The sequence below is a fragment of the Aotus nancymaae genome, unplaced genomic scaffold (assembly GCF_030222135.1).
Source record: "Aotus nancymaae isolate 86718 unplaced genomic scaffold, 86718_ANA_hifiasm-v0.15.2.pri h1tg000064l_1, whole genome shotgun sequence".
Lineage (NCBI taxonomy): Eukaryota > Metazoa > Chordata > Mammalia > Primates > Aotidae > Aotus > Aotus nancymaae.
The window spans coordinates 15,139,137-15,154,190 of NW_026988479.1; the positions used below are offsets into that span (position 1 = coordinate 15,139,137).

Here is a 15,054-nt window from a genome sequence, read left to right on the forward strand (position 1 = left end):
TTGCTCAAAGTCACATGGTCAATATGTTGTGATAGCGTACAAATGCTCCCTCTGGATCCAGACTCCATGCTCCTCCCAGAAGATTCTACTGTCTCAAAAGCTCTTCCACTGTCTGCTCCATCTCTACCTTATTTTCCACAACTCCCCAATTTCCACAGTTCAGTCAGGCTGGTCTTTCGGCTATGTCCACCACTCTATAATTTCATTGTCTTTGCTTTTTTGTTTAATCATGCATTCATTCATTCAACAAAGCATCCATCAGGCTGATCTTACACTATGCTGATAATTTCATTATTATCTTTGCTCATTCATTCATTCATTCATCCAGCTGCTAAATATTTACTGAGCCCCTGCTCCAGGTGTTCAGATCACCGCCCTGACCCAGAATGCTCTCTTTACCTACCACCTCTCCAAATCCTGCCTATCTTTTTTGCTTTTGTTTTTGTTTTTTCTGAGACAGAGTCTCACCCTCTATCCCTGCCCTCCTCAGATCTGCCAAACACCTCAGGCTGGAGTGAAATGGTGCAATCTTGGTTCACTGCAACCTCTGCCTCCTGGGTTCAAGCAGTTCTCCTGCCTCAGCCTCCTGAGCAGCTGGAATTACAGGCATGCACCACAATGCCCAGCTAATTTTTGTATTTTTAGTAAAGATGGGTTTTTGCCATGTTGGCAGGCTGGTCTTGAACTCCTGACCTCAAGTGATGCACCTGCCTTGGCCTCCCAAAGTGCTGGGATTAAAGGTGTGAGCCACTGTGCCCGGCCAATCCTGCCTATCTTTCAAGGCTCTGCTCCAGACCCTTCCTTTCATGCATCCTACCTTAGCCAATGCAGCTGGCATGGTCCCTCTTTTCATGAACGCTGAGGGCATGGAGGGACATAATATAGTTTACCATTCAATTTCACAGCAGCCTGGCAAGGTCTCACATTGTCTCATCTTCCTATCAGATTTCAGATGCCTGACCAAACCAGGGTACATGCTCCTTCTGTATCCATCAGTGTTAAGTGTACATTAGGCATTCAAGAAACATTCTTTCATCCAATTGTTCAGAGAACAAATGTGGTCCAATAAAAATACAATGGCTTAAAAAATGGCCATTTAAAAAATATTATGAATCTGGGTTCTGTTTCTTTGCCCTGGAATTCACCTAAAGTTTATGATGGTTTTGTGAGGTAGGTATTATCCCTATTTTACAGATAAGGCGGAGGCCCAAAGAAGGTGAGTAACGTTGCCAAGTTCACAAAATGGATAAATCTCAGAACACAGGCTCCCAACCACTGCACCATGCTGCCTCCACAATCCTTGGATGGTTCTTCCGCATAAACAAATATTGAAAATTGATTGCAACTTCTGTGACTAGTGGACTTTCACAGCAAATATGCTTGGTCAGGGCCTTGTACCCTGACATTTTTCTTTTATTTCCAGGAATGGAAACCCACACTGCTATTGTGAAGACACCTGATGAAACTCCAGCAACTTCTACATCTGGCTTGGGGCTTAGTCCTGGGACCTGAGGTCAAAATCCTAGAAAAGAGCCATGTGAGATGCGTTCCCTGGCCACATCTCTGTTTTTGGATGCTGCCCACTACACTCCTTGAGTTTTTACCCACATGATAACACTTTCCTCAGCATGGATGTGGGGGTGGGGGTGGGGAATGTTCTATTTTTCCTTCAATGGTTATGCTGTGACCCTACCAACTCAGTAAAAGGGGAGTGGTCAGGGACCTTACTGAGAATGTGTCCTAGTATCTTTTCTCCCTCAGCACAGCCTCCATATGTCCCAGCTGCCATGAGAAGCTTGCCTTCCTTCTAAGGGAATTACCCTTGCCTTCCACTCCATCCTCACCTTGCCCTGCCCAGATTAGAGGCACGGAGGCATGTTCCATGGGCCTGAAAAACCGTCCAGCCAAAAAGCCTGACTGTCTTGATGAATCCTATCAAGGTGTAGTTGTGGACGTGCCTCTTTCTGCTCTTCCCTCTACATTTGTGCTCTGCAAAGGGTGGCTCTTGCCCTCAGACGGTCCAAAGATAGTATGGGATGTGCATGGATGACCTTCACTCTTCAGAGGCGAACAAACAATGCTGCTCTTCTCCAACAGCCTCTGAAGGACACCACCTACTGCCTGGTTCTGAGATGTTTGCTGCCTGAGAGTCTCCCACCTGCTTCTTCCTCCCCCTCAGTTCTCCCTTTTGCAGCCTCTCAGCCTCCCTTCTCTTAATGCTCTTAGCACCCTTTCCTGGTTCTCTATTTACCCTGCCCTCCCTTTCAGCAACCCCGTCCCAAACCACTGCCTACTTCTCCTTTCTTTCCAATCCCTCCTCCCTTCCCAGCACTTTCCCCCTCCATTGAATCCCTCAAGCCTCATTCTGGCCCAACTCCTCCCCTCACCCTCTATCCCTGCCCTCCTCGGATCTGCCAAACACCTCAGGCCTGGCTGCCTCTGTCCTGTTCCCACCAACCTCCTGACCGTACTTCTTTGCTCCTTGGGACCTGGGCTCACATTTTCAATCTCTTCTCTCCTGTTAGTACAGCTCTATCTAGAGCCATGATTCTTCTCTACCTTTCATAGTGGTCTTCTTTCCCATTTATATGAGTTTCATTTTTTTCTAAGTATAAAAATTTATAAGTGCCACTTAAATACTATGATTAAGTCATAATAAACAGTACAAGATGTACTTGAATGTGAGACGTACCACTCATACACGTTTGATTTTCGAGGACCACATCTCAATCAATCTGCCCATGGCCCATTGCCTGACACTAAAAGATGCTCACAAGAAATTGATTATCAACTAACTTCTTGGTCTAAGATCCTAAACTCTGAGAGGGAAGGTTGCAATACATATGAAACCTTCTTAACAGTGCAGGGATGAGGAGAGTAAAACTGAAATGAAACTCAGTCAGCAAGTAGTAAAGGTATGAAATAGGCAGTGACTCTCACACTGAGACCTTCAGGTGATGTTAAATTTTAATTTCAAAGTGGATGATCCATCTGGGAAGACTAGAGAGTCACAAAGGTGTAAGCATATTATTATATTAGCATGGTGCAAAAGTAATTGCTGGTTTTGCCTTTTTTAAAAAATTGCAAAAACCACAATTACTTTTGCACCAACCTAGTAGCAAGCAAGGGGGAGGAATCTGGAGAGAAAATCAATTTGTAATATGAAAAATAAAAATTTGTTGGCAAGTAGGATTTGCAAGCTTGCTCTAGGCCTTGCTCTGGGAGCTTTTCGGTGACTTCTCTTCCTGTTGGAATAGAAGGAAACCTTCAGGACAGAAGGTTCTGTCCCCCTTCCCCCTCCTGATGTGAATGAAGTCTCATTACACTCTAAAGTACTGGCGGGACTATTTCTTGCAAGGTTTACGGGGAAAAGTTGCCACAGAGCAATCCAGTTATCAGCCTCAGCCTCAGTCCTCTCAGGTACAGCTCGGGAAGAAAGCCTCAAACCTAGTTGGGTCTGGATCAATAAGATACGAGGAGGCAGCCGCCCACAGCTAACCCCTCTTGACACGTATTGGGCAGGGTCCCGTATGGACGCTGGTCCTGCCTCCCAGGCACCTGCACTAGCGGCGTAGGGGCATCGGGTGGAGTCTTGGAGAACCGATCCAACCTAAGGGGGACGCCTGTGGGAATCCCAAGTAGCCATCGCAGCTGAGAGGCCCGCGTTGGGAAGCCAGACGCCAACCTCGCGTCCCAGCAGCGCAGACTGCCGCAGAGAACTTCCGGCGGCGCTTGGAGGCGGAGCGGCTGGGGGCGGGGCTCGTGCTGTGACGCCCGCCTTGCCACGCCTCGCCACGCCCCGCCCCGAGCGCGTTGCCAGGGTGATCAGGTGACTCCCAGTTCGCTGCGCTTGGGGCGGCTGTGACGTCAGGCGCGCGGCAGTTCCTCAATCGCTCCGAGACAGGTGCGGGGAGTCTACTGCGGGCTGGTCCGGGCTCCTCAGGCCCAGAACCGGCCGTTATCCAGTGGGTTCGTGGATAGGAGAGGTGAGACGCGGCGGACCTGATCCGGCCCAGCTGGGACCAGGAGGGGGAAAAGGCGCGGACAGGGCGCGTCCCGGCATGTGTGCGCCCCGGAGCTCCCCGTAGAGCGCCCAGAGAACTGGCGGTCACCCGGGCGGGCCAGGCTCGCGCAGCCCCTGAGGAGGGACAGGGAGGCAGGGAAACAGCTGCCGCTGGCTGGACTCCTCCCGGCACCCCGCGGCTACTCTGGGGCTCCCGGTCGCTGCGCCTCGCGTCCGGGCGGTGGACTCTCAGGGGCTCCGCGTCGCTGCGGTTCTCTCCTCACCAGGAGTCGGCGGGCTCGGAGCCGGGCTCGCCACACCCTGTCCCGGGGGACGTCCGCGGGAGGCTTCTGGATTTCCTCGCCTTGGGCTGCGATTTCTGAGGCGCTGCTCTGCGTGTTCCGAGCTGGGCCACCCGGAGGCAGAGGGCCGGTCGCAAGCCCCGCGGGTGGGAGTGGGGCGGGGGTGACTGGAAGTAACTAGGGAACGCAGAGCCGGCGCTCGGCGGCCGGGGAGTTCAGAGAAGGCGTTGTTTGCGGGGGAAAGGAATCCTGGCTGCTGTTGAGAGCCGTGGATTGGGATCTGAACGGACCTGTTGGAGGAAGTGTAATCTGAGCGGGGTCCTGACGGGTGGAGACTAATCTCCTGGTAGCGGCGGGGGTTGCAGGGGGAGAGAAGGAGGGGACGCCCCCTGGGGAAGGAAACCATGCGGAAAAACGATTTGGGGACTGACTGGACCATGCGCTGGGTTGTTTTGGGGAAAAAAGTTTGGATAATTAGGTTAGGGAGGGTTAGGAAAGAACTCTTGAGTGCCTAGCTGAGAGGCACTGTGCTGTGGTGAGCCATTGAAACGTTGGCTAGATTGGGGTAGGAGGAACACTGAGGAAGTTGGTGTGACATTCCGGCAAAGAGGTGAGGAGGAAGTTGGTGTGACATTCCGGCAAAGAGGTGAGGACACTCTTCTCTGATGGGAGTCCTCGAACCCTGCTTGTGAAATACTTGTAACCGACAAGGGTAGGGGCTCAGGCAGCCGGGTGCCTTCTCCAGCCATTGTTGGCAGATTTTAAAAATTTTAATTAACAAAAATTATACATATTTATAGATTTATACAATATGATACATGTAAACCTTGTGGAGTAATCATGTTAGCAGATTTTTTTAAAATTCCTTCTTATGAAAGGTCTCACCCAAGAGCAGCTCATTTTCGAGTATCTCATTTGATTGGATTTAATAACTTGTTGAAAGCTATGCCGCCCTCAGTATTCAGGAAGGTTATAGGTCCACAACACTTTGCCCTTCAGAGGTTTCAGAGTGTCTTACAAACACCTCTTATCCCTAGGGTGAAATCCAAACCTCAAATGACTGGTAGGAGATTTAATAGGGGGAAGTTATTAAAGGAGAATCAGCATCCAAAACATCCATATGGGGCACTGGGTGAGCTGAAAAGAGTCCCATACTCTTTGTTAATTGTAGATCAAAGATCTCTAGTTCTTTCCTACCAACTTCTTTGAGTTTCTCGGTGTAAGGCTGCATAAGTGTTAGTTGGCCATTTTGTCTTAATTTCCTGAGCAACAGGAAAAAGGTACTTTGGTTATATGAAGAGGAATGCTTTGGTGATTTATGATTTTTCCTAACCCTGAAATTTATTGATACTGTGACCAAAAAATACACAGCTGTCTATTTATTTGTTTTTGAAACAGTCTCGCTCTGTCACCCAGGGTAGAGTGCAGTGCCCAGATCTCGGCTCACTGCAACCTTCGTCTCCTGGGTTCAAGAGCAGTCTATTTTATATTGAAACTTACCAACGTCTGTTTTCTGGTAGGTAGTGAAATTTATTTTGTATTTCTTTGACTCCAGAAAACAGAATTGGACCTCCAGGGATCCCGTACAGTAAAAGGCAGGTTTGGGAATTGCTAAGGACGGTGGCGGCAGCTGGTTTGTGCATAAATATAGAAACCAGTGCAGCACTCAAAGGAGGGCAAATCCAGGGTGAGACCTAGAGAAACGGGATTTCCAGTCAGATCAGTGAAGTCATTCTCTGTAAACGAAGCCCCAAAGTGTGCAAAAGACCAGAGTAGTTTTCCCCCCATGTGCCTGTTGAGTGGTAGAGATTATGATAGTGATTTTTAAGGGGCTTTGCAGAAGGCTGTTAATATTAAGAATTGCTGGAATCAGATGTCTTGGCCACATTAAAGAATTTGAAAAGTAACTATTTTCTAAATTTCTTTGATAATATTTGAAATGGCCAACTAATTATACTTCCCTTGGAAAGAACAGTCCACCCCCTCCTTTCCCAAACAAAATAACTATGTGCTGTCAGGGCAGTTAAGTAGGCCAAAAGTTTTTGGAAATTTTCCGCTTTCATTCACCACTGCTACCCCCACAAGTTTTCCCATTGGTAGAGAACTTAAGACTTTACTGTCAGGCAGAAAAATGTTAGTGTGTTTCCCTAAATACAAGCTGTAATAAACAACAGGGCTGGCCTTTAACAGAAATGCTCTTCCTTAAGGGGAACTGGGCTGAGCTGAAAGGCAGGGCTGGGGTATGGGCAGGAGTATTTTGAGCTCACCTTTTGTCACCTAAGGCCTTGAGCAGGGCACTCCTTTCTTGGCACAGAAACATTCTTTGACCTTGAATGCAGGTCAGTACCTCCTCATAGAGGTACTGAGAATTAATGACAGGCTTATATGAATTTTGAGTTCCTCCAAAGCAGAATTTTAATTTTTGGATGAATGGTATATTTTGAGATGTGATAACATTTTTTAAAAAGAGGTAGAAGTTCTAAATTTTTGGGAAAGCCTTATTCAACTTATTTAAGACCTTCCTTTTTTTTTTTTTTTTTTTTTTTTTTTTTCAAAAACAGGGCTTGCTATGTTGCCCAGGTTGGTCTCTTAACTCCTGGGCTCAAGTGATTCACCCACCTCAAACCCCTGAGTAGCTGGACTACAGGCGACCATACTTGGCTATTTAAGGCCTTTTTGCTGGTTTGGGTTTTTTTTGTTTTGTTTTTGAGACAGAGTCTAACTCTGTTGCCTGGGTTGGAGTGCGGTGGTGTGATATCAGCTCACTGCAACCTCCGCCTCCTAGGCTCCAGCCATCCTCCTATCTCAGCCTCCCAAGTAGCTGGGACTACAGGCATTCACTACTATACCTAGCTAATGTTTTGTGTTTTTCGTAGAGATGGAGTTTCACCGTGTTGCCCAGGTTTGTCTCAAACTCCTGGGCTCAAGTGATCGCCTGCCTCAGCCTCCCAAAATGCTGGGATTACAGGCATGAGACACCACACCTGGCCTTTTTGCTGTTATATTCTGGGGCTTTATGGGCTTGGTTACTAATCAGCCTATAATCAAGATCTGAGGCCTGGTGCGGTAATCCCAGAACTTTGGCAAGCTGAGGCAAGAGGATCGCTTGAGCCCAGTTCAAGATCAGCCTGAGCAACATAGGGAGACCCCATTGCTACAAAAAATTTTAAAAAATTAGCTGGGCATATGGTATGTGCCTGTAATCCTAGCACTTTGGAGGCAGAGGTGGGAGGATCACTGGAATCCAGGAGTTTGAGGTTGCAATGAGCTATGATCACACCACCGCACTCCAGCCTGGAAGACAGTGAGACCTTGTCTCTTAAAAAAAAAATGGCTGGGCATGGTGGCTCACACCTGTAATCTCAGCACTTTGGGAGACCAAGGTGGGTGGATTGCTTGAGGCTAGGAGTTCGAGACCAGCCTGGCCAACATGGTGAAACCCTGTCTCTACTAAAATTACAGAAACCAGCCAGGCGTGGTGGTACATGCCTGTAATCCCAGCTAAGTCGGGAGGCTGAGGCACAAGAATTGCTTGAACCCATGAGATGGAGGTTGCAATGAGCCAAGATTGTGCCACTGCACTCCAGCCTGGGAGATTGAATGAGACTCTGTCTCAAATAATAGTAATAATATAAATAAAAATAAAAAAGATATGGAGGCCTGAGGCTAAATTCCTGTTTGTATTTAATATGTAAATAGTAAAGCTCAGATTGTTCACTCTCTTTTTTCTTTTTCTTTTTTTTTTTGAGAGAAAGTCTTGCTCTGTCTCCTAGGCTGGAGAGCAATGGCACAATCTTGGCTCACTGCAACCTCCACCTCCCAGGTTTAAACAATTCTCCTGCCTCAGTCTCCCGAGTAACTGGGACTACAGGTGTGCACCACCACGCCTGGCTAATTTTTTGTATTTTTAGTAGAGATGGGGTTTCACCATGTTGGCCAGGCTGATCTTGAACTCCTGACCTCAGGTGATCCGCCCACCTGAGCCCTGCAAAGTGTTGGGATTACAGATGTGAGCCACCTCACCTGGCCTCACTGTCTCTTTTATTTTATTCTCTGTTAACCTGGTCTTGGCTTTTTTTAGAGTGCCTAGAGTAAACCAGTAACACAGAAGGTTGTGGGACTGACAGCCTTTGACCCAGCATCCTTTTAACAGCAAGAGTATTATCAGAAAGTGTCACAGCCCTCAAAGGAGTTAGTTGTTAAGCTGGTCAGAGACAAAAGGGAGTAATATTGCTCACTAAATTGGATGAGGAGTGAAATAGTCATCTTTTAAAATTTCCCTAACCTGTGTCAGGCCACCAGTCTTGTCACTCAATCTAGTAGGGATTCAAGTGCTTGCTGATGTGCCCAGGGACACTACATACTGAACTGCAATATCCACCTTTTAGACTTTTGACATTTGGTAGCCAGGTCCAGCCCTCTCTCATGAGGGAAATTCTGACAGAAAAGGCTTTCTGTTTTCTGTAGGCTCAGCTGAGTGCCATGTTTCAGGCTTCCAAGCTCCTCACACTTGGCCAAGGCTACTAATTGACTTGGCTATAAAATGGGAGTCAGCAATTAAACAGCAGCAATATAGAGCAAGGGAATTGAACATGAGCTGACCCTCCCACTTTACAACCAAAAAGGTTCACACCACTTTGGGCACTACACAAAGGAATCTTCAAAAGGAATTGAGCTTGGAATGATTCCTTTATAGCTTTTAGGGGATGTATGTAGAATTTTATTACTGATTTAGGCCTTAAAGCCAGATCTTGGACACTGGGTGGGTCCTCCCATCTAAAGCAAAGGAGACAAATGGTTTGAATCCAGTCTTTTTGGGCACAAGCTTGTGGTATGACTTTGCCAAAAACAACAGATGATTTATATTTTTCTGAACTCTTTTCATTAAATGGTTTAAGGGAGAAAATTGATGGTCGTGGTGGGAGGAGAGTTTGATCTACCTGAATTTACTCATTAAAGAGTAAATCCCTTATTCAGAGGTGCCTATCACTAGTTTCTTGATTATTTGTGCTAAGGAATCATTAGCCAGTCTCAAGAGAATTGGCTCAGACAATACCTCATAACTGAAAACTAGGCATGGTAAACAGTTGAACTACAAAAATGTTTGGAGAGAGGAAGACCAGGGAAATGGTGCTAGACTTCTGCCACTTCACACATCTAATGCTGCACGCCGTACTTCACCGGTCAGCTTTCAGTTTCAGAACCTTGGGCAGAATCAGTTGGGAAAAAAGTATGTGTAGAGGGGGACATCTGTAAGAATGTGCCTATGCCATGAGTCCTTATTGTTAAGTCGAATACCTAGTGCTTTCCTGCTGCCAGTAGCTTCCTGGACACTCCAGATTCTGCCTTTCCGCTTTTTCCCCACTAACAGCCTTCCCTCCCCAACACCACTCTCTCTAGAGCCAGTCTAATCTTTGATAGAAGTTTCTGCACTCTTCTGGCTCTGCTAACTTTGTTGAACTAATTTTTGGTGGCCTTTAATAGTCTGGTGGTGGCTATGTGAGAAACTCTAGTGAGGGCTAGTTGTATTTATTTACTGATTATTATTTTGCTTTAGAGACAATCTGCCAGCCTTGAGTGCATGGCACAATCATGGTTCAGCGCATCCTCAAACTCTTGGGCTCAAATGATCTTCCCACCTCAGCTTCTGGAGTAGCTGGGACTACAGGCACATGCCACTGTGCCTGGTTAATTTTTTATTTATATTTCGTAGAAGTAGGGGGTCTCACTGTGTTGCCCAGGCTGGTCTTAAACTCCTGAGCTCAAGCAATCCTGCTGCATGAGCCACTGTACCTGCATGACCCACAGTGGCCACTGCCACTGCGACGTAGAAAGACCCCTGTCTGTATTTTTTGCTATGTTGACTAGGTCTTGCTATGTTGAGTAGGCTGTTCTCGAAGTCCTAGCCTCAAGGGATCCTTCTGCCTCAGGTTCCCAAAGTGCTGGGATCACAGGCGTATGACAGCACCTTCGGCCAGGTAGTTGTATTTAACGGGAGGGTCTTGAAAGTGGAAACCCTAGTGCTTTTGACACTTCATTTGTGTTCCCCTGCATGATTTTTGTCTTATCTTTATGTCATCTGTACTGTTATTTAACAGTTTTCTTAAAGTTAACCCATTTTTTTAAACCCTAAAATTTGTTTAAAAGGGAAATGATATCATGGCCTTAAACTGATAACTACTGTATCACCTGTCACAAATAGAAGGTATAAACTATTAAAATAAAGTTGTTTATCCATGTTACCCAGGTTCCACATATCCCACTTGGGGCAATAGAGCCTTTACCCAAAGATGTGACTCACTAATAGTGAGTTTTTCAGGCAGCAGATGAGTGGTAGGATGGTTTAGAGTAGGCAGGCCCTCAGAGAGGGCCCCTGCAATCCTATCTTTCTCCTAAAACTTGTGTGGCTCTGTGATACCAGGAAGGCCACAGAATGAGGAATCTAGGAGCTAACAAGAAGTAAATGTAATGTGAAACCACTGATGTTTTCATCTGAAGTTTGCCAAAAAGAGGCCTCAGTGGTGGTGAGGCTGTATACTATATTAAATTCTAGGCCCTCTGCCAGGGGTGTGGCTTCATTGATGCTGTATTACATTGTTCTTTCTGTGCCATTGTGCTCTTAGAAAACTCAGATGCTCCTGGGAAACTCAGATCTTTCTTGGGGATGGGGAGAGATGCTATTTTTTTTTTTTTTTTTTTTTTTTTTTGAGACGGACTCTCACTCTGTTGCCCAGGCTAGAGTGCAGTGGTGCAATCTTGGCTCACTGCAACCTCCACCTCCCAGGTTCAAGCAATTCTCCTGCCTCAGCCTCCCAAGTAGCTGGGACTACAGGCACATGCCACCATGCCCAGCTAATTTTTGTATTTTTAGTAGAGACAGGTTTTCACCATGTTGGCCAGGATGGTCTTGATCTCCTGACCTTGTGATCCACCTGCCTCGGCCTCCCAAAGTTCTGGGATTACAGGCATGAGCCACCGTGCCTGGCCAGGATGCTATTTTTTTTTTTTAAACTCATCAATACCCCAAACTATTTTGAGCTCCTTTCACATATAGAGAGCTGTTTGTGGATGTTGCTAATGATAGAAACTGAAGCTATCATCTAGCATTTTTTTTCCCCAATCTTCATTGTCCATAAAGCGTATTTCTTTAAGAATCCTATGAAAACAGAAGAAAGTGGGAGGGTGAGCTGCTCTGGGTTGTATGGTCTCTTAGGTGCAGCACATGATAGGCATGAGTGGTACTTTCTGGTTTGATGTGAAATTCACTGTTGTCCATTAAGAGCCACCCCACAGAGCTGACTGAGCTGCTGCTCCCTCAGAGGGTCAGGAGAGCACGCTTTCATGATGGAGCAAAGCCGGGCTGGCTAGGTATTCATCAGGAACCAGGAGCGCTTAGTTAAATTGCCAGGGCATTAAGCTGTAGGGGCCTCTTTCTAAACCATCAAGATTTCAACTTTCCCACAAAGCCTAATCTAATGCTCTGGGAGGAGGCAGGCAGAGCCTGTCTTTCAGGGGCTGGGCTGGTGGGGGACCTGGCCTGGGAAGTGGCCTTATCAGGCTTGTTGGGAGGGATGGACCTGTCCCTTTCTAGTGTGTTCTCTCAACTTGGCAGGGGGCAGAGTTCTTCCCTTTTCTCTCTCTCTATGCCCTAACCTCTCCTTTCAATTCCCCAACTCACTTTCTGTGTTAACAGCTTTCTTCCCTTTTCCTTTTCCTTCTGTTCAATGCTGCCCTTTCTTTTGTGCCTCTCTCTTGCTGGGCCCCATTTTCTCTCCATTCTCACTTTGAGGATTGACTATTTGAAGTTCCAGTTATAATGCTATCCTGTATGTCCCGGTGACTAGATGTAATTCAGAGGTCCCTACCCTTTTTTTCTGAGGAGAAGCCAACCTTTATTTCTCCACTGGCTTTCAGATAGCAGTGTTGGTGGGGTACTGATCAGAGTCCCTGAACTGAGTGGTTGGGTGAGGCTGGATGTGTCCCTCCCCCATATGGGGGTCCCAGCAGTGTGGGGGAAGGTGTTATAATCAGGGTTTGCTGACAGTGCCAGGATCTGTCAGACAAGGGGCTGAGGCTCACCTGTGGGGACCCTTCCATAAGCTGATGGCAGAGGCAAGTACTGCATCCAGGCCATCCTCTGGCTTTTGCAGAGGACCATACATGATGAATGAAGGCTGGAGAAGGAGCCCTTGGGTGAGGTTGGCCTGGAACCCAAAGGATTATTTGCAACTGTGGATCCTGTCCTGGAGTCAGCTTTTCCCAGGTGGCAACTGGACCAAATTGTGTTCCCATATGGTGGGATAGATTGTTGGAAGCATCTAGAAGCATTGCTTTCCTGCTCAATGAGTTTAAAAATTGATTATTTTCTCATAAAAGCCGTATGGTTAACTTTACCTAAAGATGATTAGCAAGGGTTTTAACTTTTATTGTTAAATATAACATATGTATACATATATATATATAATATAAATGTACAGTTTAATCAATAATTGTATTCATTAATATAACTGTGTGATCTATTCAGGTTTAGAAATAGAAGTTTATTTTTGAACCCAGATGGGGTAATAGAATGTACTGTTGCAATCTGCTTTTTTTCTACCATGTTGGTGCTTTTTCATATCAGCACAGGTAGTTCTAACTTATTCTTCTTAAGGGTCATATAGCAGCAGTTTTGTGAATTGGAAATACCGTGGTTTACTTAACCATTCCCATATTGATGAACATTATATTTAATATATATGCGTGTGTATAAAATTGGGTTTTTTTGTTTTTGTTTTTTGGCGTACTGGCTGGCACTAGTATATATTTCTGTAAGATAAATTCCTACAGGTAGAATTGCTGGTTCAAAGGATAGGGTATTTTTATTTATTTATTTAGGGTTTTACTTAAAAATATGTTCTTATTGAGGAGTTTATAAGAAAAAAGTGTAGACTCACTGTAAAAAGAAAGACTGTCCCCTCTAAAACATTAGGGAGGAATGGGACACCAATACCCGGTGGCTAAGGGTAGGTCATTTTAGTTGTTAATATTTTCAGGTAGTAATGTCTTTTTCCCAGGGCTGTTTAATAAATGTTATATCTTACAGAGCAGCAGGTCCTGGATCCAGCCAGAGGTTCTGTACAGAAAGCTTTATGGAAAAAGATTTTAGCAGATGATACGTTATCCTCTGTTGAAGGGAGCTTCTCTGGATTCCCTCAGTCTCTAAGTCTGGAAGAATGCTAAAATATACCTACCAAGTTTAATATTGGAGGGAGACAAAATTGACTATAGTCATATTTTCTAATAATTCTGAACTATGGATAATTAATGTGGGTATGACTTTTCAGAATTTGTTGTTCCTAATCAGGACAAATTGAGAATACTTACATCTTTGTGTTTTCTTAATGTTGGGGATCGCGGCTTAGAGCAATTATCTGAATGGCATTAGCAGACCATGTTACTAAATAGTTTGTAGATTTTTAGCTTCATATGAACTCAATTATAAAAGCAATGTGTGGGGGCCAGGCACAGTGGCTCAAGCCTGTAATCCCAGCACTTTGGGAGGCCGAGGCGGGTGGATCACGAGGTCAAGAGATCGAGACCATCCTGGTCAACATGGTGAAACCCCGTCTCTACTAATACAAAAAATTAGCTGGGCATGGTGGCACGTGCCTGTAATCCCAGCTATTCAGGAGGCTGAGGCAGGACAATTGCCTGGACCCAGGAGGTGGAAGTTGTGGTGAGCCGAGATCGTGCCATTGCACTCCAGCCTGGGTAACAAGAGCGAAACTCCGTCTCAAAAAAATAAAAATAAAAATAAAAAAATAAAAGCAATGTGTGGTTTATATATCAGATATTTTTTGTGAGAAAGGAAAATAAGATAGTCTCTGAACCTCTTCATCACTTTAGGCCAGGGCCTAGAGATAGATGATCCACTGTTAGTTTTTGCTTTCCATGTGCACTTTGATGCCCTTGTTCAGTGAAAGGTCCCATATCTGAGCTGTGTGTCATTTTGTACTCCATAGAAGGGCTGTTCTGAAGCCACAGCCAAAATATTGGTACAAAAGATACATTCTAATACTTATTCATTCATTGACTATATGAGAATAGCTCAGGGCCTGGTAGAACTCTCTGGCAAACAAGAGACAGTGAATGAGGTAGGGGATGGCTAATAATATTTAGGAGGTTGAGGCCAGAATCAGTATTTGGACAATAATGGCATAATACTGCAGGTTGTCTTCCTCCAGTCTGTCCCTAAAAGAAGAGCAATTTAGGAAATGGCAATACCCAGCAAATGTGTTTAAAATGCTGAGCAAGTCGTAAAAAGAAATATCTTATCCACGTTATGCTAACTATCAGAGGTCTCCTGGTAATTGCACTGTTACTGGGAGCACTGCTACCATCTTTAAAAACATAAATCCCTGCTTTTGGTATCTCCCTGGGGCTCCTGTGTTAAAGTGTCCATATCAGGAGCAAGTTCTACTTAGGAGAAGGCCTATAGTTCTGGAAGGCCTATTTTTGTGACTTTGGCCTTGGAGTTCAGATTTGAGACCATCATTTCTTACCTCTGCTCATTCACAAGTATGTGACAGGACTCTCCCAACTGGGGAGTCATATGGGCTTCTACTTGTACTTGAGTTTTAGTAAATTGTATAACTCTTTGAGGTAACTGCCTTCTGGACCTCCCAAGGTAAGTTTTTTCTTTTCTGCATAGTCAGACTACCTTCACTATACCCTTAAAATTTGGAGAACTTCCAGTATATTCCATCT

General features: G+C 45.5%; 1 protein-coding gene across 1 annotated transcript in view; it reads left to right on the forward strand.

The window, feature by feature from the left end:
- The first annotated feature begins 3,845 nt into the window (after positions 1-3,845).
- CYSTM1 (cysteine rich transmembrane module containing 1) overlaps positions 3,846-15,054 on the forward strand; it is a 72,825-nt gene continuing 61,616 nt past the window's right edge. Inside the window, exon 1 of the mRNA XM_012471822.2 lies at positions 3,846-3,986. The gene's annotated coding sequence lies outside the window, so the exon portion shown is untranslated. The remainder of the gene's footprint in view (positions 3,987-15,054) is intronic.